Here is a 26,865-nt window from a genome sequence, read left to right as displayed (position 1 = left end):
ACACTAGTGGATGAAGCACCGGTCCTGGATTCAGGAGGACCTGAGTTCAAATCCGGCCTCAGACACTTGACACTTGCTAGCTGTATAACCAAAGGCAAGTCACTTAACCCTCATTGCCCCCCAACCCCCCCCAACCCCCCCCCCAAACCAAACCCACAGTCAGCTTTCCAGCATGACCAAGGACAGACCAGACATATATAACCTATAGGCTTGAAGGTAGCAAGAGTGTCAGCTCCCCTGGAAAAGTCCTAGGGTTGTCAGAAACCCATAATGGGAAGCCTGATAGAGGGTCAGCAACAAGTGCCAGCAGGGCATCCCTCAGTCTATAACAGTCTAAGGCTCCCAGGTCCCTAGCACTCTGACCTGAGATGCCATGGAAGGTTCTGAAGATCTAGCACTTTGAACTTTGGGAGGCCTCATTCCAGAATGTAGAGATCAGCACAGGAACCCAAGTGAACCAAGGTGAGATCCAGGAGGGCTGGCCATTCCACTCAAAAGCACAGTAGGGAAGAGAGCCTTACCCTCACACAAAGTGCCTTATGTGAGGCTGGAAAATGGGTTCTAGAAAGAATGAGGCATCTAGCAGCGTTGCCAAGCTAAATAGACATTGGATATATAAACCTACCTTGATGCAGAGTTCAGCATGAAATTGGGTCATCTGGCTCCAGTGGCAAAGAAATAATAAACAAAATGGGATACAGTTAGGTGAGAGCAGCAAATAAGAAAGATAAATTTCATGTTCTCTATACATTTGCATGGAAGGCCAGGCTTAACTTTTTGTTTGTTTGTTTTGAACAATTATTATCTCATTTGATCCCTACAACAATCCTGGGAGGTATTATTACCCCCATTTTACAGTTGAGGAAACTGAGGCAAACAGAGGTTAAGTGACCAAGGTCACACAGCTAGTAAGTATCTGAGGACAGATCTGAACTTAGGTCTTTCTGACTTTAGGCCCAGTGCTCTATCCACTGCACCTGCTGAATCAAGAAGAACCCAAGTTCAATCTCAGGATGATTAAACTATGAACTGACCTTTCTTCCCCACCTCATGCAATTCACAAAAGCTTAATATTTAGCAAAAACTAGAAACACAATCTGTCTTTTCCATATGCTCTTATAACTGATTTTACTTTTCACTCAATCAGAATCTTTGAATAAAAGAAAAACACTCCTTGTAATTCTGGTCTTGGCAAAAAAGTTTTGATTTGCATAAGTAATTGACAGCTTCTGGCTACTGGAGTGCCAAAGACAGACATGCAAACATGCTGAAAACAAAAGCTTAGTTTTGAATGAAATGGAAAAATAATCAGAATCATCAATTCAAAAATCACTTAATTGAGCCTATAAATTAAGGATAACACTCAGACACCTGGTCTTTCCCAGTAATAGTTTCATTTTTTCCCCATTAGAACAAAATATAAAGCATAGTTTGATTTGTTATAATAAAGACAGTGTTATTAACTTATCTATGGATTAGGCAAATTCTTGCTTTAAGTTTAGTTTTTAGTGAATAAAAATTTTAATTAAAACAATCTGTCATGTCCTGCTCTTAGGATCTGGAACAAAATATTTTCAATTTTTCACTTCCAGGTCCTAGCTAAATTTCTCTGATACTCATGCTTAAATACCTCTGGTTAATCATTTATCTCTCACCTCAACCGTGCTCTCAGAGTTGCTGAGAAAAGTCTCCTTTCTTTCCTTCCTTCCTTCTTTCCTTCTTTCTTTCCTACTTTCTTTCTTCCTTCCTTCCTTCTTTCCTTCTTTCTTTCCTACTTTCTTTCTTTCTTCCTTCCTTCCTTCTTCTCTCTCTCTCCCTCTCCCTTCCTTCCTTCCTTCCTTCCTCCCTCCCTCCCTCCCTCCCTCCCTCCCTCCCTCCCTTCCTTCCTTCCTTCCTTCCTTCCTTCCTTCCTTCCTTCCTTCCTTCCTTCCTTCCTTCCTTCCTTCCTTCCTTCCTTTCTTCCTTCCTTCCTTTCTTCTCAAAGAGGATTATACGTAGAATCCACAGCCCTCAGTTTGAATCTTGGCTTTGCCACTTTTTGTTGTTTTTGTTGTGGTTCAGTCATGTCCAACTCTTCGTGACCCTCTGGACCATAGAATGCTAATACTGGGCATGGACTTTTCTTGGCCAAGATCCTAGAGTGGTTTGCCATTTCCTTCTCCAGTGGATTAAGGCAAATAGAGGTTAAGTGACTTGCCCAGGATCACACAGCTAGTAAGTGTCTGAAGCCAGATTTAAACTCAGGTCTTCCTGACTCTAGACCTAGCACCATATCCACTGGGCTACTTAGTCTCTCTTGGCACTATTGCCCCTGAGTAAGTCAATTCACTTTTGGTGTGTGTGTGTGGCAATGGGGGTTAAGTGACCCTTGCTCAGGGTCACACAGCTACTAAGTGTTAAGTGTCTGAGGCCAGATTTGAATTCAGGTCCTCCTGACTCCAGGGCCTGTGCTCTATCCACTGCGCCACCTAGCTGCCCCATCAATTCACTTTTATGAGCCTCCTTCCCTTCATCTGCAAAGTAGGGATATTAACACTTTTAATTCCTACCATCGTGGGAATTAAAGATGAAGTGATATTTTAAATTGGAAACTGAAATAACACCTTTGGGACACCCTGTATGTAAAGTCATATCTAAAATTTAAAGTATTATGTAAAATATGTAATTATTATTATCATTATTCATCTATAATATGGAAATAATAACACTTGCACTAGCTGCCTCACAGGTTTGTTGTGATGAAAGCACTTTGTAAAACTCATGGCACTACATAAACACTGGCTGTTATTATTATTGTTGTTATATTTATTATTATCACTACCATTGTCATCATCTATATATCTGTGGCAGATCACAGCTATTATCTCAGTTGCCAAAGACCAGCAGGGGCATAGCACTAGCACCAGAAGATGTAAGTAGCTCTAGAGAACATGGGTAGCAAGAGTGCAAGGGACACAGTTGTTTCTGTCCCTTTCACTGCTCTTTTGGAGCATTGATTACTCCTAAATCTATCAGGGAGGTCACTGGTAAGCTCCTTCCTCCCTGTCCTTTCCATCTAGGTTGAGATGGGAAAGCAGCCTTAAAATTAGTGTTTCTACCCTTTTAGGTGGGCAGAGTTAGAGCATGGTGCAAGAGTAGTGAAATGTATACTTCCTTGCTTCTGGGCAACTACCCTTTTGGTCATGTAATTTAAGGCAACTTGCAGATGTTCAGGTAGGGATTGAGAGGGAGAAGATATGGCAGTAGGGGAGGTCAATGGTTGATATACATGGAGTCTGAGTGTGCAAACACTACATGGACAATGCATGTCCCTGAACAGAGGGTTCCAACATACAAGTCAATCAAGATGTTGTACCTCATTCACTTATGACCAGCAGATGGTAGCAGAGAGCAAAAGAGGTACCCAGCTGAGATTAGCATTCCCTAATGCAAATAGCCAGAGGTCAACCAGCAGAGAATAAGTATGGCAGAGGGACCAGAGCAGCAGAGGACCCCTGTTTATTGGAAAACTCTAGCTCAGGAGAGCAGGCAGCTTACCTGATTACATCACTCCAGGATATTAGCAGCTCTGCAGCATTATTTTCTTTTTTGTTCCTTTTTTTCCCCCCTTGGAGGCAATCAGGGTAAAGTGACTTGCCCAGGGTCACACAGCTACTAAGTATCTGAAGCTGGATTTGAACTCAGGTCCTCCTGATTTCAGGGCCTGTGCTGTATCTACTGCACCACCCAGCTTCCTCTTACAATTACTTCCCCTTACAATTTACTTCTCTACACATGTGCCTTCCACACACATTCCTTACTTCTGTCTGCATTATCTGACCACATGTGTGCTCTATGTCTGTGATCCTTAACATATCTAGTCTGGCCACACTTATCACCTATGTATGTACCCCTTCTTTCATGTTCATTTTATTTGTGACCCACCAGGCATGTTACCTGGAAGTCTCTCTGCCCCTCCCCTCCCCAGCTCTGTGGGATGGTATATTCATGTGTGAATAATCTTTCTCATCACTATGCTATTTAATTAAATGGCATTTGTTTGAATGATTGGAGCCTTTATTGAAAGATGGTAGCATCACATTGGAATATTTGGCTAATACTTTGAAAGGTCAAGTTTGAAAATTCAGGACAAATTTGAGCAAGCATAAAGATAACCAGTATTTAACAGAAGGAAATAAAAACAAATCCAGGTCATTGAACATATTACATTCCCCCTCCCGCCAAAAAAAAAAAAAATACAGAAACCCTAAAAAAAAACTACTAAAAACTACTAAGGGATGTGTGCAGCCACAGAGTTGCTGATTATGCACTTTTGCCTTGTGGCTCTTTAAGACTCCAAAGTAAGGTTATTTATGTAACCCTTGTGTCAGAAACCCTTTCATTTTGCAAAGGTGTACTTTGGGGCATTGGTACCCTCTTGACTCATAGTTTCCAACAAACCTGGGGAAAATGTAAACATATGCTCCCAGTAAAATGAGACTGATTCCTTACTTGAAAGCAAAAAAGTTTATAGTATTGCAATAGAAAGTTGTGGGATTTTTTTGTTTTTTGTTTTTGTTTTTGTCTTTTTTGAGGGGCAATGAGGGTTAAGTGACTTGCCCAGGGTCACACAGCTAGTAAGTGTAAAATGTCTGAGGCTGGATTTGAACTCAGGTCCTCCTGAATCCAGGGCTGATGCTTTATGTACTGTGCCACCTAGGTGTCCTAAAGTTTTTTTTAAGGGTTGGTGGGGTGACAAAATAAATCACCTTGAACGAGCAGCCAGTAGAGTAGAGCTCTAGAGATTTCCCTAGTTCCTCCCTGGCTTATCCCGGAAGTATTTGCCAGATGGGGCTTCTTGGGTAGCTTCACTTCTTGGGAAGGTGTCATCAGGCAGTTCTCTCCTGTGGTCAGTCCCAGAAGAGGTCCAGGTGTAGCTCTCTCTCCCTCTCTCTCAGCTGTCAAATTGTCTTTTGTACAGCAGGCACAAAAAGCACTGCTGAGGTAAAGACTTCTCAGTTCCTGAGTGCGGTTGTTAGAAGGGAAAGACACTAGTTCTTTCCCTGTATAGCAAGAGAGGCAACTGCTGGTGACAGCAGTACCAGATTAGGAGTTTCCCTTCCCTCAATCCCATTTCCCTTCACCACTGTGCCCACCAACTTCTAGCTTGTCCAGGGAGCAGTTCCTTATTCTCCTCCCCAGCTATTAGAGTCTAGAGAGTCCCTGTCAGCATGTTCAAGTGATTATAAATGATGTTCCTTTCTCCCTCTGGTAGCTGGAAGAGGAGGTTCCCCACTCCAGGGAGCACTTCTCATTTGTTCAGTAGCAATAAAGCACCCATCTTTCTCTCAATCACCTCTCTCAAGAATTAATGAATCGCTTTTAGGCAAAGGGATGAGATTATTCAAATCACACTGGGCTGTTAGCAACTCCTGCTGCTTAATAGAAACCACATATTCAGGAAATGTTAGGGAAAGCTATGGATTTTTGTGGTCTTCCACCACATATTCCCTCAGAGGGAATTTAGAGAAAGAGAGAGGGAGAAAGGTCACTGGGAACCAAGAGAGTAAGTGGAAGAATCTGGAAGGCAGCATTGTATGCGGGGGGGGGGGGGGGGGGGGGGGGGACCTCATCCAAACCAAAAAAAACCACAATGGATTTGAAAGCAGGGAATCCTAGTTCCAATACTTTCTCTGTCATTTAACCACTTGAATGACCTTGGGTAAATTGTTTCACTTTCCTAGGTTTGTTTCCTCACCTGTAAAATGAGGGGGTTGTATTTAATGAGTGGGCAGTTAGGTGGTGCAGTGGATAGAGTACTGGGCTTGGAATCAAGAATACTCATCTTCCTGAATTTAAATCTGGTCACAAACACTTACTAGCTGTGTTATCCTGGGCAAGTCACTTCATCCTGTTTGTCTTGGTTTCCTCATCTGTAAAATGAGCTGGAGAAGAAAATGCAAACCACTCCAGTATTTTTGCCAAGAAAATACCAAATGGGGTCACAGAGTCAGTCGTGACTGAAAGAACTCAACAACAACAACAACAACAACAAACAACACGTAATGAATGCTATTTATTTCCATCCCTCTCTCTATTATGGACCCCACCACTCTCCCTATCAGCTAGTTGCTTTCCACTGCCCTCTTTCCCATGCAGTCATTTGAATTACTCACTTTCTAATGAATTACTTTGGTCCCATGGAGATAATAACTTTTAGTTAACTGAAATCTTGAGTATCTTGGTGTTTAGGACAAGTTGTATTGTTGGATGGTATGTAAGTGTTCAAGTTAGCTCACCAAATATTTGCTGAAAGTTTATTATGCAGTAAGTGATGTGCCAGTTGCTTAGTTTCCATATTTGAGAAGGCTCTCTCCTTTGCATGTGAGGCTATAGCTACGTGATGCCAAAACAACTGGTAAATTCAAACAATTGAGGGGAAGGATAATGAAAAAAAAATCCAACCAATACAAGTTGTTTGTCCTTAGGGAGACTAACACAGAACAACCAGTAGGCAAAAATGTTCAATTTTCAGAAGCATGATTTGTTGTTGTTCACTGAACTCTAGCTGAAACTCTAAATTTTTTCTCAGTTTCAGATTGGGCAGGTTGGCCATTTTGTGATGAAGTCTTTGGTTACAGAAATCCATGAACCAAAATTGATCCTTAGTCCTGCATAGTCCCCTTTCACTTCTGCAGAGGCAAAATGATGGGTAGAAGAATAGCAGGGACTCCATTGCATGGGGTGGACCCAATATGGAGGATCTCCTTTCTTCAAGGATCCATTTAAGTGCTAACTCCTACAAGAAACCCTTCCTTGATTTCCCCAATTGTTAGATCCTCCACCATGGAATGACTTTAAAACTTATTGTGTGTGTTTATACACACACACACACACATACACACACACACACACACACACACACAATATTTACTTAAATGAATATGTTTCTTTTCTTGATTGCAAATTATCAAATTGCTTACTGTCCCAGGAAGGAGGGAAGGAAGAGAGGGAGGAAGAGAATTTGGAACTCAAAATTAAAAAAAAACACCCCATGAATGTTAAAAATTGTTTTTTACATATAATTTAGAGAAATAAAATTATCGAAAATTAATGTATACCTGTTTCCCTTCAGTAAAATGTGAGCTTCTTGAAGGCAGATACTGTTGTTTTCTATCTCTAACATTTGGCATAGAGTAGGCATTTAATAAATTCTGGCAGAATTGAATTAAACTCTAACCCCCTCTTGATTATTTAATAAGAAAAATAAGTATATGTATAGTATATATTTGTCAAAGAAATGGATGAAGGCAATGTTTTTCTTTTTAAAGATCTAAACATATTTAGGTTAGACATTGCGGCATCATTGGAATAAGCAATATAAGCTCTTTCAAAGGGCAAAAAGTTTAAAAGTTGCCAGAGAAAGTCAGCACAAAAATGATATGCTGAGCAGGTTTAAAAGGAAATTTCATTAATGTGATGAATAGCCGTATTCTGCTTGAGAGAAAGTTAGGTCCTTTGGTTGGTACATTAACTATTTAAGAGCAGAAGAGTAACATCTGGGAAGTTATTAGCCATGCACACTGAATGTACTATTATTTTTTCCATTTTTAAAACTAGTAATAAATACTTTTGATGATCATTGCTTTATAATATAATTTGAGGCCTGGAAGTGCTATTCCTTCCTTCATCCCTACCCTTTTTTTTGTTGTTATTATTTCCTTGATATTCATTTCCCTGTCATTTTTATACCCTCTTATTCCCTCCCTCCATTCTTCCCTTGAGATCTAGGGTGGTTCCTCTAAATGAATTTTGTTATTATTTTGTCTAGCTTTATAAAGTTTCCACTTGAGAGTTTGATGCAGAACTAAATCTCTAAATTTATTTAGGTAGTATTGTCAATTTTATTATGTTGGAATGGCCCAGCCTTGAATACCGAATAGCTCTCTCTAGTTATTTAAGTCATTCTTTATTTCTTTAAGGGACATTTGTAATCATGTCATTCTAGTTTTCTGTGTGCCTTGGTAGATTGATTCCTAGATATTTATGCTTTTTAATAATTATTTTGAGTGTGATTTCCATTTCTATTTTTCCTCTTGGATTTTGTTATTCTACATAGAAATGCTATTGATTTATGCAGATTTGTTTTGTATCCTGCTACTTTTATTGAAGGTTTTAATTGGCTCAGTTAGTTCTTTGCTTCTTCTCCAGCATTTTCTTAGTAAACCATGATGCCATCAGAAAATAGGAATGATTTTCTGTCTTCTTTGCCTATCTTTATGTTTTTAATTTCTTTTTGTTTTGTTTTGTTACCATTGCTAACATTTCTAAAACTAGAGATATAACAAAAAGGAATTGTAACATTCTTACTTTATTCCTCTGGGCTTCTAGTGCTTTTCCATTGCATGAATGCTACCTTTTGATTTTAGATAAAAGACTTTTAACCCTATTTTTAAAGAGTCTCTTCAATGCCCATGCTTTGTAATTTTCTTAGCATAAGTCAGCATTATATTTTGTAAAAGGATTTTTCTGCATATAATGATATAATTGTAGGTTTGGATGGTTGTATTTATAATATGATTAATTACACTAATTTTAAAAAAATGTTGAACTGTATCCCTGGTGTGGTGGGAGCAATATACTAAAGCCTTACCCATTGCCAGTTAGGTTAACTTTCCCCTAAAAGGCAGAAAAACATGGGAATTTGTTTTGCTTGACTATTCATTTTTGTTATAAGGGTTTTTTCTTTTCTTTTCTTTTTCCTGGAGGGAGGTAAAGTCAAAGGGAGAAAAATAAATTCTTAATAATTGAAAAAAAAAAGTAATAACAAAATAAAAGGTACTGAAACAACCTTTAGATTTAATTGTCTGTGGGAATTAAATGCTTAGGCCATTGTCAGTGTCCTGAATGCAATAACCAAGATTCCAAAGTCCTCACTCAGGCTTTTTAAATTTGAGCTACTAGACTAGCCTGCGGCAGGACTGGCCAATATAGTTTGTATAAATTCAATATGATCACAGGGAGTAACATTTTGGATAAAAACAAGTTGTGTTGTTGGGGTTTTTTTTGCCAGAATTTTATTTAAAACCTTTAACTTGCTTTTTATTAATATTAGTTTATGGATCTCTTTCTTTGCTTTATCTTTTCATAGTACAGGATAAGTACTATGTAGACTGTTCCAAAAATCATAGTACAGTTTTCAGCTTTGATAATTTCAGAAGAATAATGCTACAAAATTATCCCCCAAAAATCTTTTTGGAAGTTTAATTATTTAAATTTCTTTTACTCTTTTTTCAGTTTTGTCAATTTTAACAAAAACAGAGACCTGTCCTCCATAAAAAACAGAAACAGTGACACAGTTATCTAGATAAGTACCCATTTTATTTCTGTTCAGCAAGATAGACATACATATATGGGCAATCTCTTTTTCTTTCTTTCTTTCTTTCTTTTTCAGGGCAATGAGGGTTTAGTGACTTGTCAAGGGTCACACAGCTAGTAAGTGTCAAGTGTCTGAGGCTGGATTTGAACTCAGGTCCTCCTGAATCCAGGGCCAGTGCTTTATCCACTGCACCACCTAGCTGCCCCTATATATGGGGAATCTCAGGAGAGACCCCAATATTAACTTGGGGAAGGGGATATTTAAACAGCAGGGATACAGTTAAAATTTATGGCCTTGTTTTTTCTTCTTCTGGTAAAGGAGATGTTTGTACAATCAGGAATCTGATGCTGGTACTTTTAACAACAAACACTTGAGGAGTTCCTCACTCCATTTGCAATCTGATAGTTCAAGCTTGGAGCATAAACAGTAAGACAAAGGCAGGAGAGAGTCTCTGTAGATAAGCTGATATGAGCTCAACTGCTTCAGAGGGTCTGCTAGTGGCCACAGGAGTGGATTGTTGGCATGTCAGCCAAGTCCTCATACACTCCTCTGGTTACCTGGATAATGGGGAACTCAATCAATTAAGGTATCCCTATTTTTCTACAATTTTGAATAATAAATATTAATTTTAAGAAGACCAAGAACCCTGACATTATTCATTGGGCATGGGAGTATTTCTAGATGACATGTTCTTAGACTGGTGGATCAGTAGAGGAGGTCCTTTTGCTTGAGTACTACCATCACCTGATCTATCTCCATTGGACTTTTTTTGTTTTTGGTAGTTACATCAAAACTGTAGTGTAGACATCAAAACTTCACTCTTTTGATGACTTTGAGTCTAGGTTTACAATTACAATTTTGTTAGGTGATGAACAGCAGTTGATGAAAAGTTTTACAAAATTACAAGATGGTGGTTATGTTGAATTTTAATGTTAACTATAAATATTTAAAATTTTAAAATATTTATTGTTTTCAGTACTTAAAAATGTTTCTAGTATTTACAGTTCTGACATTATTAAAGCTTAAAACTGTACTAACACTTCTGGGACATCCTGTATTAGTTTCACAAAAAAGAGTTTGGTAGAGTATTTTTTTTAAACTTTTGAAAATAATTTGTACAGTGTAGGTAGGAATTATGTTTTTTTTTTTTAAGTTGATGTAGGGGGAATTAGAGGACAATGGTGGTATAGGTCAGAAAATTCCAAGCTTTCTAGATTTCCTCCACAAATAAGACAAAATAGCACTTCAGGGTTAGCATAAAATAGCAAAAATAAATGAGTTGGGGCAGAGCAATAGCCCTCCTGGGACAACTGGAGAAGACCCAAGGAAAGACTCCAGGGATAGAAGTTCAGAAGTACAAACACCTCCAGGTTATCACAACAATAGACAAATCCTTGGGGCAACTGGGTTGGGAGGTATCCTCAGCCTCAGCCTCAGCCACAGGAATTCTCACCTCATAGACAGTGTGGGGGATCAGACATCTGAGCAGGGAAGATTGAAAGACCCTCTACTGCCCAGGGATGTAAGGCCCAGCTCTACTGTTGAGATGTGGACCTGGGCTATGGCTGAAGAAGGAATCAACACATACCAGGTGAGTGCAGAAGTAGTGGGGCAGGATGTTGCTGTCATTGGGCACTTACAGGAGAACTGAGTTCCTAGTTTCAGTTCCAGGCCAGAGGGAAGAACTGAAAGTAACAGCTATTGGAGGGTCCTCAGGGAGCAAGAGCATTTCTAGCATAGTGTGGCTGAGGGCCCTAGCTGTGGCTTTCTGGGGGAAAGGTATGCTGAGTTTGGGCCCTGGACAAAGCTCGGAAAATAATTAGAAGGACCTGAGGCCAAAGGCACCATTCCCCACATCCTGGGATTAAAGCTGATTGTAATAAAAAGCTGCTAAAAACAAAAACAAAAAAATTGGTAAGCAAAGAAGAAAGAACCTAACCATAGATAACTACTATGGGGATAGAGAAGACCTGGACTTGTTTTCAGAGAATACCGAAGAAAAACAAAAACAAAAAAACCCAAACAAAGAACAACAACAACAACAACAACAACAACAAAACGCCTTCCCTACCCCAAAGAACAACAGCAAATCACCACATGTCCAAAAAGAGTCCCTGAAAGAACTTCAAAAGAATTTTAAAAATCAAATAAGAGAAATTGAGAAAAAATTAGAAGAAAAAATATGAACAATCCAAGAAAACCAAGAAAACTATGAAAAGAAAGTCAACTAACTAGAAAAAAGAGATCAAAAATCTTAAGGAAGAAAACAACTCCTTGAAAAGTAGAATTGGGCAAGGGGAAGCAAATGCCATTATAAGATACCAAGAAATAATAAAATAAAATGAAAAGAATGTGAAACATGTCATAAGAAAAACACACAACTCATCTGGAGAACAGATCAAGAGAAAATATAAGAATAATTGGACTACCTGAAAGCCACAATCAAAAAAAGAATCTTGATACAATATTATGAGAAATAATTAAAGAAAATTTCCCAGAAGTTTTAGAACAAGAAGGGAAAGTAGAAATAGAAAAACCCACCATTCACCCTGAAAGAGAACACAGGATGAAAACCTACAGTAACATCATAGCCAATCAAAACCCTTAGGTTAAGGAGAAAATATTACAAATAACAAGAAAAAAAGAATTCAAATACTGTGGAGCCACAATGAAAATTACACAAGACTTAAAAGAATGTAGGTCTTGGAAGATGATATATTGTATAGCGAGAGAACTGGGATTGTGGCCAAAAATAACTTACCCAGCAAAATTAAGTATAACCCTGAATGGAAAAAAATGGACATTCAATGAGTTGACAAACTTTCATACCTGTCATTTCCAAATGAATGAAAAAATAGAGGGCAATGTGAAATATCTCCTTGGAAAAACAGCTGACCTGGAAAATAGATCCAGGAGAGATAATTAGAAAATTATTGGACTACCTGAAAACCAAGATCAAAAAAAGAGCTTAGATATCATCTTCCAAGAAATTGTCAGGGAAAATTGCCCTGATATTCTAGAAGCAGAAGGTAAAATAGAAATTGAAAGAATCCATCAATTACCTCCTGAAAGAGATCCGAAAAGGAAAACTTCCAGGAATATTATAGCCAAATGCCAGAGCTCTGAGGTCAAGAAGAAGATATTGCAAGCAATTAGAAAGAAACAATTCAAGTACTGTGGAGCCACAGTCAGCATAACACAAGATCTAGCAGCTTCTACATTAAAGGATCAGAAGGCATGGAATATGATATTCCAAAGGGCAAAGGAATTGGGATTACAACCAAGAATCACCTAGCCAGCAAAACTGAATACAATCTTTCAGATAAAAAATGGGACTTCAATGAAAAAGAGGACTTTCAGGCATTTGTGATGAAAAGACCTGAACTGAATAGAAAGTTTGACTTTTAAATACAAGACCCTAGAGAAGCATAAAATGGTAAACAGGAAAAAAAATCATGAGGGATGTTAAAAGGTTAAACTGTTTCATACATGGGAAGATAATACTTCTAACTCATAAGAAATTTCTCAGTATTAGGGCAGCTGAAAGGAATATACTTAGAGGGCACAGGTGTGAGTTGAACATGAAGGGATGGTATCGGTAAAGCATTTATTTTTTGCTTATCATTTTTTTTGTGGGGCAGTCAGGGTGGGGTGGCTTATGTCTGGGGCCAGATTTGGGCTTGGGGCCTGCTGGGTCCAGGGCTGGTGCTTTGTCCACTGTGTCACCTAGCTGCTCCATGATGACATCTTTAAAATAAAATTAAAGGGTGAGAGGAATGCACTGGGAGAAAGGGAAAGGGAGAGATGGAATGGGGTAAAGTAGCTCACATAAAAGAATCAAGAAAAAGCTTATGGAGTGGAGGGGAAGAGGGGGAATGAGTGGGGGAGTGAGTGAGCCTTACTCTCATCAGAATTGACTCAAAGAGGGAATAACTTACACACTCAAGTGGGTACAGTAATATATCTTGCCCTGTGGGAAAGTGGGAAGGGAAGGGGTTAAGGGGGAAGAGATGAGGAAGTTAGGGAAGATTGGGGGAGGGATCAGTAAGAGGCAAAACAGTTTTGAGGAGGGACAGGGTGAAAGAAGATAGAAAATAGAATACATATCAAGGGAAGGGAATAGGATGAAGGGTAATACAGTTAGCAATGGTAACTGAAAGAAATGATGAGCTGGATGCCATCAGAAGGACTTATGAAAAAAGCAGTCCATCTACAGAGAAAGAACTGATGGTATCTGAATACAGATTGAAGTAATTTTTTGTTAGTTCCTATTTCTAAAGTTATTTTGTCTGTTTTCTTTCACAACCTGACTAATGTGGAGATGTTTTGCATGACTGCACATGTATTGAATTGCTTGAGTTCTTAGGGAGGGTTAGGGAGGGAGGAAGAGAATTTGGAACACAAAGTTTTAAAAAAATCAATGTGACTGTGTGACCCTGGGCAAGTCATTTAACCCTCATTTACCCACCAAAAAAAAATTGATGTGAAAATTTGTTTTTACATGTAACTTGGGGAAAATTCTAAATAAATAAATAAATTTTAAAATAAAATGAAAGATACACAGTGTTAAAATAAAGGGCTGAAGTAGAATATATTATGCTTCAGCCAATGTAAGAAAAAAGCACTTATAGCAATCATGATATCAGACAAAGTTAAAGCTAAAATAGATTTAAGTAAAGGAGATAGGGAAGCTACATTATGACAAAAGGTAACATAGATAATGAAGCAATATCAATACTAAACTTATATGCACCAAATACCATAGCATCTAAATTTTTAAGAGAAAAGCTAAATGAATTACATGTGGAAAAAGATAGCAGTACATAGTAGTGGGGGACTTGAATCTCTCAGAACTAGATAAATCTAAACAAAAAAAAATAAAGAAGTTAAGGAAGTGAATAAAATTTTAGATAGGCTAATTACGATAGATATCAAGAGAGAAATGAATGGAAATAGAAAGGAATACACCTCTTTCTCAGTGGTACATTGTACTTTAACAAAGCTTGACCATATCATAGGATACAAAAGTGTTATAGCTAAAAGCAGAAAAGCAGAAATATTAAATACTTCCTTTACAGATCATAATGCAATAAAATTATATTTATTAAGAGACCATGAAAACATAGAAATAAATCTAACTGGAAACCAATTAGAGGCACAAAACAATCTAATCTTTTACAAAAATAATAAACATTTTTATTTATACTTTTGAGTTCCAAATTTTTTCCCTCCTTTCTTCCTTTCTCTCCCCTTCCCTGAGCCAGTAAGCAATCAAATGTGGGTTATACATGTGCAACTATGTAAAACATTACCATATTAGTAATTTTGTACAAGAAAACTTGAATAAAAGAAAAAAATGAAAAAGTGAATGGTAGCATGTTTCAGTCTGTGTTCAATCAATATCAGTTCTTTCTTTGGAGGTGTATAGTATGCTTCATCATTAGTCCTTTGAGATTGTCTTGGATCATTGAATTGCTGAGAGTAGTTAAGTCATCCACAGTTCTTCATCAAACAATATTGCTATCTCTGTGTACAATGTTCTTTTGATTCTGCTCACTTCACTATACATCAGTTCATATAAGTCTTTTCAGGCCTTTCTGAAATAATCCAGATTGTCATTTCTTATAGTACAATCACCATCACATACCACAGATTGTTTAGCCATTCCCCAATTGATAGGCATTCCTTTGATTTCCAGTTTTTAACCACCACAAAAAGAGTTGCTATAAATATTTTTGTATAAATAGCTTTTTTTTTCTCTTTTGGGAGATGTTAACAATCATTAGATTAAAGAATGTATAGTTAAAGAACAAATAATAGAAAAATCAGTAATTTAATTAAAGAAAATGACAATAATAAAACAACTTATCAATCAGAAAAAAATTTACATCTCTAAGTGATATCAATAAAAAAAGGAAGAGCTGACGAATGAATTGGGTATGCAATTTAAAAAACTAGAAAAAGAACAAATTAATAATCTCCAATTAAACACTAAATTGGAAATCCTAACAATTGAAGATGAAATGAATAAAACTGAATGTAAGAAAACCATTAAATCAATAAATAAAACTGGGAGCTTGTATTGTGAAAAAAATTAATAAAATAGATAAACCATTGGTTAATATGATTTAAAAAGACAGAAAACCCCAAATTAATAATATCAAAAATGAAAAGGGTGAATATACCACTAAAGAGGATGAAATCAAAGCAATTATAAGGAGTTATTTTGCCCAATTATATGCCAATAAATTTAACATGAAATGGAAAAATATTTACAAAAATACAAACTTCCTAGATTAGCAGAAGAGGAAACAGAAAATCTAAATAGACCTATTTTAGAAAAAGAAATTGAACAGGCCATAAGCTTCCTAAGAAAAAAGCACCAGAACCAGATGGATTTACAAATTAATTCCATCAAACATTTAAAACCAACTAATTTCAATATCAAATATTATTTGGAATAATAGGCAAAGAAGGAGTCGTACCAAACTTCTTTTATGAAACAAATATAATACTGATATCTAAACCAGGAAAAATACAAGCAGAGAAAAAAATTATAGACCAATTAATTTCATTAATGAATATGGGTGCAAAAATCCTAAAATAAAATCCTAACTAAAAGACTATAACAATATATTACAAAGGTTATACATTATGACCAAACAAGATTCATACCAAGAATGCAGGGATGGTTTAATATAAGGAAAACTATTAGGTTAATTAATTATATCAATAATAAGAGGAACAAAAATCATGTAATATCAATAGATGCAGAAAAAGTATTTGATAAAGTACAACATCTATTTCTGTTAAAAACACTTGAACCTGGGCAGCTAGGTGGCATAGTGTATAGAGCACCAGCCCATGGAGTCAGGAGGACCTGAGTTCAAATCCGGCCTCAGACACTTAATACTTACTAGCTGTGTGACCCTGGGCAATTCACTTAACCCCAATTGCCTCACCAAAAAAACCAAAACAAAACACTTGAACCAAATAAGAGATAGAGAATAGTATGAAATGCAAAATGGATGATTTTGATTACATTAAATTAAAAAGGTTTTGTACAAACAGAAGCAATGCAGACAGAAAACTGGAAATAATTTTTATAGCTAGTATTTCTGATAAAAGCCTCAATTCTAAAATATATTGAGAACTAAATCAAATTTATAAGAATCCAAGTCATTCCCCAATTGAGAAATAGTTAAAGGCTATGAACAGGCAGTTTCCTGATGAAGAAATCAAAGCTATCTATCATCATAGGGAAAAAAGCTCTCAATCACTATTGATTAGAGAGATGCAAATTAAAACAACTCTGAGGTACCCCCTGACACCTATAAGATTGGCTAATATGACAAAAGAGGAAAATAATAAATGTTGGGGAAGCTGTGGAAAAATTGGAACAATAATGTATTGTTGGTAGAGCTGTGAACTGATCCAACCATTCTGGAGAGTGGTTTGGAACTATGCCCAAAGGGTTATAAAGCTTTGCATACCCTTTGACCCAACAATACCACTATTAGGACTTTTTCCCAAAGAGATCATAAAAAAGGGAAAAGGACCCACATGTACAAAAATATTTATAGTTGCTCTTTTTGTGGTAGCAAGGAATTGGAAATTGAGGGGATGCCCATCAATTGGGGAATGGCTGAACAAGTTGTGGTATATGAATATAATGGAATACTATTGTGCTGTAAGAAATGATGAGCAGGAAGATTTCAGAGAAACCTGGAAAGACTTGCATGAACTGATGATGAGTGAGATGAGCAGAACCAGGAGAACATTGTACACAGTATCAACAACATTGTGTGTTGATCAACTGTGATAGACTTGATTCTTCTCAGCAATACAGTGGTCCAAGATAGTTCCAAAGGAGTCATGATGGAAAATGCCCTCCAAATCCAGAAAAAAAAAAAGAACTGTTGAATCTGGATGCAGATTGAACGAAACTATTTTTATTGTTTTTGTTGTTTTTCTTTTTTGAGGTTTTTCCTTTTTGCTCTGATTCTTCTCTCATTACATGACTAATGCAGAAGTATGTTTAATGTTATTGTACATATATAACCTATATCAGATTACTTGCTATCTTGGGGGGGGGGAGAAAAATTTGAAACAAGAAATCTTATAAAAACAAATGTTGAAAACTATCTCTACATGTAACTGAAAAATAATAAAATATTTATATGGAAAAAACAAAACAACAACAACAACAACAAAACATTTGAAAGTATAGGCATAAATGGACTTTTCCTTAAATTGATAAGAAGCATTTACCTAAAATCATCAGCTAGCATTATTTATAATGGGCATAAGCTAGAAACCTTCCCAGTAAGAATGCATACTGTCACCAATATTGTTCTATATTGTATTGGAAATTCTAGCAATAGCAATAAGAGAAGAAAAGGAAATAGAAGGAATCAGAATAGGGAATGAAGTAGTAAAACTATTTCTTTCTGCAGATGGTATGATGATAATCTTAGAAAATCCTAAAGACGCAACTAAAAAGTTAATTGAAATAATAATTTCAGCAAAGTAACAGGATATAAAGTAAACTCACATAAATCACCAGTCTTCCTATATATCACCAACAGGATCCTGAAGAAAGAGATAGAGATATCCCATTTAAAATTAACTCTAGACAGTATAAAATACCTAGGAAAAAACCTACCTAAACAAACCCAGGATCTATATGAAGAAAACCATAAAAACCTTTGTACACAAACAAAATGAGATTTAAATAAATGGAGAAATATTAATTGTTTATGGGTAGACAGGGCCAATATAATAAAAATAACAATTTAACCAAAATTAATCTATATATTCAATGCCATCCCAATTAAATTTTTAAAAATTTTAGTCAGAAAAAATAATAACAAAATTCATTTGGAAGAACAAAAGGTCAAGAATATCAAAGCAACTAATGGAAAAAATGTAAAGAATGGAGGTTTAGCAGTACAAGATCTTTATCTTATAGGGCAATAATTATGAAAACTGTCTATCACTAGGTAAGAAATAGAAAGGTAGGTCAGTGGAACAGAGTAGACATACAATCTACAGCAGCAAATGAATATAGCAAACTAGTGTTGACAAGTGTAAAGATTTAAATTTTGGGGATAAGAATTCATTATTTGGTAAAAATTGTTGGGAAAGCTAGTAAGAAGTCTGACAGAAATTGGACAATAACTTATACTATTTACAAAGAAAAGATCAAAATGGATACATGACCCAGATATAAAGGTAAATATTACAAGCAATTTTGAAGAACATGGAACATATTTCCTATCAGACTTATGGATCAGTGAACAATTTATGAACAAATAAGAGATAGTGTTGTGGGATGTAAAATGGATAATTTTGATTACGTTAAAATAAAAATTTTTGTATTAATAAAACAAATGTAGCCCAAATCAGAAGGAAAGCAGAAAACTGGGGGAAAATTTTATAGACAACCTCTCAGATAAAGGTCTTATATCTCAAGTTTATAAAGAACTTTGTCAAATTTGTAAGAATGTGAGCCATTCCCCAATTGATAAATGGTCAAAGGATATGAACAGGCAATTTTGTTGAAGAAATCAAACACTTTATAGTCATATGAAAAACTGCTCTAAGTCATTACTGATTAGAGAAATGCAAATAAAAACAACACTGATAAAGCACTTTATACCTGTCAGGATTGACTAAAATGTGTGGGAAAATATGGGCCCCCCTCAAAAGCTGATTGAAGTTGTCTGGGGAATGTCTGGGAAGTGAATTTCAGCTGGGAGAAGGGTGTTTACTAATGGCTCCTTTCCTTCCCCCTCCCCAACAATCAGGATCACATGATGAGAGAGACCCAGGACTGGTCATGTGGAGAGGAGTTTAGAGGGATGCCCCTTTGACTGTACTGCATTCCAATTGGCTAGCATTTGACTCGAAAATTGTAACTGAGGAAGAAGGGAGGGACCAGCAAGTTGAGATAAAAGGGCTCCCTCCCACATTAGGGAGCTGGCCCATTCGCGTGTGAATGTATAAATAAAGACATTTGATACTTCTCCAACACTGAGTCCCAGAAATTTTTAAATGGGATTTCTCACAATTTGTTTCTCACAAATGATAAAAGGGAAAAGTGAGAAATGTTGGAGGGGACGTGGAAAAATTGGGACAATAATTCATTGTTGGTGAATCTGTGAGATGATCCAACCATTTTGGAGAGAGATTTGGAATTATGCCCAAAGAGCATGGACAGTTGTCCATATCCTTTGACCCCACAATACCACTCTCACATCTGTTTCCCAAGATGATTAAGGAAAAAGGAAAAGAACTTACATGTTTTAAAATATTTATAGCAGCTCTCATTGTGGTGGCAAAGAACTGGAAATTGTGGGGATGCCTGTCAATTGGGGAATGGCTAAACAAATTGTGGTATATGTTTATAATGGAATATTATTCTGCTATAAGAAATGATGAGCTAGGGGCACCTAGGTGGTACAATGGATAGAGCACTGGCCCTGGATTCAGGAGGACCTGAGTTCAAATCCAGCCTCAGACACTTTATACTTGCTAGCTATGTGACCCTGGGCAAGTCACTTAACCCCAATTGCCTTACCAAAAAAAAAGAAAGAAACAAAGAAATGACGAGCTCAATGATTTTAGAAAGGCATGGAGAGACTTCTACAAAATAATGAAGAGTTAAATGAGCAGAACCAAGAGAACACTGTATGCAGTAACAGCAGTATTGTTTTAAAAACAGCAATGAACATCCAAGTCATTCTGACTATTATAAATACCCAAATTTACCACAATGATCCTATGAAGTGAGAACTGCAAAATTTACTGAGAACTGATTCCCCACCCAGTCCCCTCTTTCCCAGGCAAATGAATTGCCTGGGGCTGACTGTCTCCGTGATTTCCAGACTCTTGATGGATTTATGGACCTTCCCCCAAGCAACTTATCCCCTCCCAATGTTTCCCCATCTTACTCCCTGGACTTTATGTTATTATTTAAAAAGGGTCCACCTACATTAAGTAGTTTCTATTTAGAGTGAGTAGTGTCTATACTTAACTTAGGAGCAGTTCTATTGTTTCTTTTGTTAAAGGTTCATTTACATTAAATAGTTGTATGTGACTCTGGAGCAATCTTTTGGTTACCTTCTATTCTGTTACCCCATAAAAACCATGTCCTTTGTTCTCATCTTTGGGTATTCCTACCAAGAGCTATAGTTCCTCTGCCCAGATTAAAGACTTTATTTCTCCTATATTGATTGTTTCCTTAATTTCCAGGTTAACAGAAGTAAGATGCTGTTTGAATCCAGAAAAATAACTGACATGTGTATGGATGTGGATGTATATACACATATACAGATTTATGTCTAATGGTAGCCATCTCAAAGTTTTGGGGGAGAGAAGGGGAAAAAAGTTACATGATAACTTTGTAGTATATCTGAAAGGAATAACAAGTTGTGCATAATGGATCTGCAATTTCAGGTGCAATCCTCTGTTTTTCTATCCCACTATGTCATGGAAATGCTTGTTTTATTTCTTAAGTTCAGAATAAAATAGATACTTTTAAAAAAGTTGGGGGCGGCTAGGTGGCGCAGTGGATAAAGCACCGGCCCTGGATTCAGGAGTACCTGAGTTCAAATCCGGCCTCAGACACTTGACACTTACCAGCTGTGTGACCCTGGGCAAGTCACTTAACCCCCATTGCCCCGCAAAAAAAAAAAAAGTTTATAGAATTCTCCTGTAAATCCAACTGGACTGTATATATTTTGACAGTTCCTTTATAATAAGTTTGGGACAGCAAGGGGTGGGCTGGATTCAAGAAGACTCATCTTCCTGAGTTCAAATCTGGCCTCAGACACTTATTAGCTGTGTCACCCTGGGCAAGTCACTTATCTCTGCTTGCCTCAGTTTCCTCATTTGTAAAATGAACTGGAGAAGGAAATGGTGAACCACTCTAGTTTCTTTGCCAACAAAACCCTGAATGGGGTCACAAAGAGTTGGATACAACTGAACAGACTGAACAAATTGTAATTGGTTTAATATTCTTTTCTGAAATTGTATTATTAAAGATTATTAAAGACTAAGGCAGATTTTACACTCCTTGAGTCTTATTGTAATTGATTACAACATTTATATCAATGTCAATGTCCTTTACTTTATCTGTTTCCAATTTTCAATGGAAAAAGGGATAACGATAGGGATATGTGGCAAGTAAAACTATGTGGTCGCTTTATTTCTGCCACAAATTTTGGGAAAATTAGCTGGGGTTCCTAATATAGTGCTACTTATAAATTAGAGGCTACTGCACCAGTTTTGGGCATTACGCATTTATTAAAGCATATTAAATATTAGTAAAGAGAGAACACATGGCTCTGAAAGATAGGAAAGCCTAGCTAGGAAATAGAAGAGAGAGAAGAGAGAAAATGGGGAACCCTAGAGGGTTGTGTCTGCACTCACCAAATTCCGTCAAAAGAGTGAGAGCCTAGGAGTCCCAAAACCCCTATTATGAAGTAATTACCTCTATGTGCAGGTCAAGACATTCTCTTATGCTTCTTATACTTTTAGAGTTTTTCTTTTGGCACTAAAATGTTAAGTGACTTGCCTGGGGTCACATAGCCAGTATTTGAGGTAGTCAAGATACTGAGGCCAGTTCTCTGCCCACTAGACCATATAACCTATGTTTTCCGTTCTTTTTTTTTTTTTTTTTTGCAGGGTAATGAGGGTTAAGTGATTTGCCCTGGGTCACACAGCGAGTAAGTTTCAAGTGTCTGAGGTCAAATTTGAACTCAGGTCCTCCTGAATCCAGGGCTGGTGCTTTATCCACTGAGCCACCTAGCTGCCCCCTGTCTTCAGTTCTTTTAAACAAGCAACTAACTTATTTAAAGACATCAAGCTGGAATTGTTTTAATTGTATGTCATATCTGTTTTCCCCCTCATTTTTATTCTTTTTTCTCTATTATATATATAATATATGTAATATAATATAAAGAATTTTGATATTTGCTGTATAGTAGTTGGCTGAACACAGGCAGATAATTCAGAAATGACTTACACATCAGTAATGAGTCATTTTCTGTCTGTTCAAATAGAATCAATTTCTTTTTTTGTGTGTGTGATGCTGGTAGGACTTGCTGTGTCCAGTACCCTCTAATTATTTTCATGGGAAAAAAGTATTAATGACATATAAATATCATTTTTCTGTATAGTCTGCAAGTTTTTAACCTCTTATAACTACTCATAAGCCTTATTTTCTAGCATTTTTTGCTCTCTTCACATATTCCCACTTTTGCATTTAAGTCACTATCAAAGTAGATGTTGATTTAATTTGCTTCATGGCATTTCTTTATCTCTTTATCTTCTGCAACAGATGTTACATATAAGCTGTATTTGTTTTCATAGTGGTTTTTATTTGCTTGTTTTTACAAAACTTATCATGGGCGTTGCAATGTAAGATAAACAAATTTTTCCTGTTACCTCTGGATGCATGATTAAACTTATTCTTCCAATACCTTTACTGATTCCTCTAAGGAGATTCTGCAAACCATCTTTCCATTTAGCTGCATCTTCCTTTTTTTTTCTGGTTTCAATTATACCAAGAATGCTATAATCAATATGATTTAGGTCCTTCAGCAGTATATCTACTCATTGCTCTTGGGGCAATTTAGAGTAAGAACAGCTATACTACTTTTTATAATGATCTTTAAAAATATGTGATTCTTGCTACACTCTGCTTCCCTCCCCCCAACTTTTTGGCTATATTGTTAACAACACTGTAGAAACAGAAAAGGTGATACCCAAGATTTAGGGTCATTTTGTATTTTCGTTGCCATGACCAAAGAAATAATCAGCAAATGAGCAAGGTTGCCATCTTGTGATGGTTAATCTCAACTGCAGATCCATGCTCTAAAAGGAATATGAAGTAATATGTTAAAGTAGCACAAGTTCAAGAAAATTTTTTTAAAAAGTGATGTCATAGAATAAAAGAGAGTCTTTGTGTCTGGTTTCTTTCTTGCTTTTGCACTCATCCATGAAAGAAAATGAAGGCAATATCTAGCTGAAAGAAACTGTGGGGTTGGGGTTAGTTATGTATAGCTGGGATTTAAAAATCACCTATGTCTATAGAATGATGAATATGGCTTTTATGAATACTCATTGCTTAGATCAATATCTTGTTGCTTATTTGTTATCATACCCTTGTGGTTCTGGATATCTCTACTCAGGAAATGATTCACAGAGGACAATAGAGTGCAAATTTTGAGATGTTCCATCAGAAATGATATTGCTCCTACCTTTTATATGATAAAGAGAATATCAAAAGGGAGCTTGCCCTGCATCTCCTCTGGATTAAGGAGTCCTATAAAAGGATTAAAGGATACTATCTGTACTGTGTACTCTTTGTTCTCTGATTCCTCTCATTTACTCTTGCCTGTGGGACTGCAGTAGGAGATAGACACATGGGAAGCAGAGGTAGCAACCATGGGGCTTGAGCAATAACTGTGATGAGGAAATGCTAGAATAATCAGAAGCCACTTCTAATCCAGAGCAGATGTTGTGCCGCAGACAAATGTCACTTAGAACCAGTGAGGACTGTGTTTTTTTAGAATTCTTATGGCCATTGAACTGTAGGAAATGGCCTTCTCTCCTTTCTTTAGCCCATAAACCTAAAATGAGAGTGGGAGAATTGAGAGTCTCATTCTTTTTTTATGAGTTGAAGTTGGAAATGAACTAGGAGTCTTTCCCATCTAAAAAGAAGATACTGGGAGGGGACCAGTGTAGTTTTTATATTTGCTTTGAATTTTATTTTAGGTAATTAAATAAAATATGCATTCATACTATATTATGTCTACAGTGAGAAGTGATTTGAGAAAGTAGAAGATCCCTGTGGGGTAGAGGCTCTCAGTATATGTAATGAATTTGATATCTTAATATCTAAGCAATGTCTTATTTCACTTTAAGACTAAATTGGAACCTAGGCAACAAGGGATTAAAATAAAAGCCACTCCCCAACCTCTAAGGTTACTTCTTATAACATTTATTTCTACATCAGAAACTGTTATCATCTCTGACTCTTTTTTTCTAAGCCCATTGCTTGTTTATGTCAACTCAATACAATCTAATCCAAAATACAGGTATTAATCACCTCCTATATGTAAGATGAGGTGCTGTGTTCTGAGGATACAAAGGCCAAACAAAAACAATCCCTGACCTCAAGGAGCTTACATTCCACTGAGAGGATAAAACATTTCTACCCTCACATTCATACACAACTGTATGATGAGGGAGAGAGAGAACCCTTAACAACTAGGGTGAATCAGTGAAGGCTTCCTTTAAGAGCTGGCCCCAAAAAACCTGATGCACTGTTGGTGGAGTTGTTGATTGATCTAATCATTCTGGGGAATAATTTAGAACTATGCCCAGAAGGATTATAAAACTGAATACCATTTCACCCAGAAATGTCGCTACTGGGTCTGTATCACAAAGAGATCAAAGGAAAAGGAAAAGGACTTATGTGTACAAAAATATTTATAGCAGCTCTTTTTGTGATGATAAAGAATTGGACATTGAGAGGCTGCCCATCAATTGGAGAATGGCTGAACAAGTTGTGGTATATGATTGTGATGGAATAATATTGTAGTATAAGAAATGATGAGCAGGATGCTTTCAGAAAAGCCTGGAAAGACATATTTACTGATGAAAAGTGAAGCGAGCAGAACCAGGAGGACATTGTACACAGTAATTACAATATTGTACTATGATCAACTATGAATGACTTTGCTATTCTCAGCAATACAATGATCTAAAGCAGTCCTGAAGGATTCATGATGAAAAATACTATATATAAAATACCAGTCAAAGAACTGATGCAGTCTGAATGCAGATCAGAGCATACTTTTTAAACTTTCTTTATTTTTCTTTCTCTTTGTTTTGGTCTGTATTTTCTAATTTTTTTTCAACAAACATTTATTTTATTTTTTCCAGTTACATGTAAGGGTAGTTTTCAACATTCATTTTCATAAGATTTAGAGTTCTAAAATTTTCCCCCTCCCTACCTTTCCTTGCCCCTTCACAAGACAGCAACCAATCTGATAGATTATATATGTACAATCCACAAGTGCTCTTTTTATCAGTTCTTTCTATGGGAGTGGACAGTATACTTCACCATTAGTCCCTTGGCATTATCTTGGATCATTATATTGCTGAGAGTAGTTAAGTCATTCACAATTGCTCATCGAACAATACTGCTGTCACTATGCATGATGTCCTCCCAGTTCTGCTCACTTCACTATACATCAGTTCATGAGTCTTTCCAGGTTTTTCTGAGATCATCCTGTTTGTCATTGCCTATAGCACAATACCATTCCACTACAATCACATACCATAGCCTCTTCAGTCATTCCTCAATTGATGAACATTCCCTTGATTCTCAATTCTTAGCCACTACAAAGAGTTGCTATAAGTATTTTTTTGTACAATTTTCCCCCTTTTCTTTTTTTCATGATACTTTGGGGGCAGGATGTTCACCCTGAAAAAAGAAAATGTCTACCTATGAACCCAGATGGACATTGAAAAGGGATTCAGACGATTGGAGAGGACCCTCAAGGAGTTTTCTGTCTGGGTCATGGATATTTCAGAGTTAATTGATCAACTAAATTTATTCTTTGACTTCTATAGTTAGGAGTTCTACTCTGAGCACACCAAATGGGAATTCCTGTTCTCCTGGATGATGGGAAAGGTGTCCCCTGCTCAACATGTAACCACCTTCTGCTGATAGATTTTGAAGAGTTACTACAACAAATCTGCAAGGAATTTGATAATTGCTTTAATTTGAATACATCCTCAGGCTCCATGAGGGGAAGGGCTCCTTTGTAACACATGCCAGCAGCTTCTGGGCTCTGGTCCAAGACCTCCAATGGGACCAACTAGCTCTGACAGGTCAACTTTTGGAGGGTTTCACAGCAGAGATATAATCAAGAATTTTGGAGTCCAAGACAAATATAGTTTTTGCAGAAGAGTGGGGTAGTAAATTGAATTGGAGCATGGAAGTTCTCGGGATCCACATTGGCTGGCCACATGCTCACATTGCTTCTGATCCAGGCTTTGCTTAAGAAAGATTTGATACAGGTTCTCAGGTACCTGTGGTCCTATGAGGTATAGCCATAGTTTAATGGATAGAGCTTTGGACTTAAGAGTAAGGAACACCTGGATTCAAATTCTGCCTCAGACACTTACTAGCTATGACCCTGAACAAGTTATTTAATCTCTCAAGATAATTTCCTCATCTGTAAAATGAAGGGGTTGGGCTAGATAGTTTCTAATGCCCCTTCTTATATCAAGTATATGAATCTAACATCTTATGTGGGTGGGATTAGCTCCTCCCTTTAGAATCCAACCCATGCTCTATGACAAATCCAAAGAAGACTCCAAAGGAAAGAATAGTGTGGAAACCTTACAATGGGGAAAACTGAACTCCAACAGAAGGGCACACAAAAGCGATAGATTTCTGGGGATGGAGGATCAAGGTTGGAGTA

Source organism: Dromiciops gliroides, chromosome 3, assembly GCF_019393635.1.
Source record: "Dromiciops gliroides isolate mDroGli1 chromosome 3, mDroGli1.pri, whole genome shotgun sequence".
Classification (NCBI taxonomy): domain Eukaryota; kingdom Metazoa; phylum Chordata; class Mammalia; order Microbiotheria; family Microbiotheriidae; genus Dromiciops; species Dromiciops gliroides.
This window is presented reverse-complemented; position numbering follows the sequence as displayed.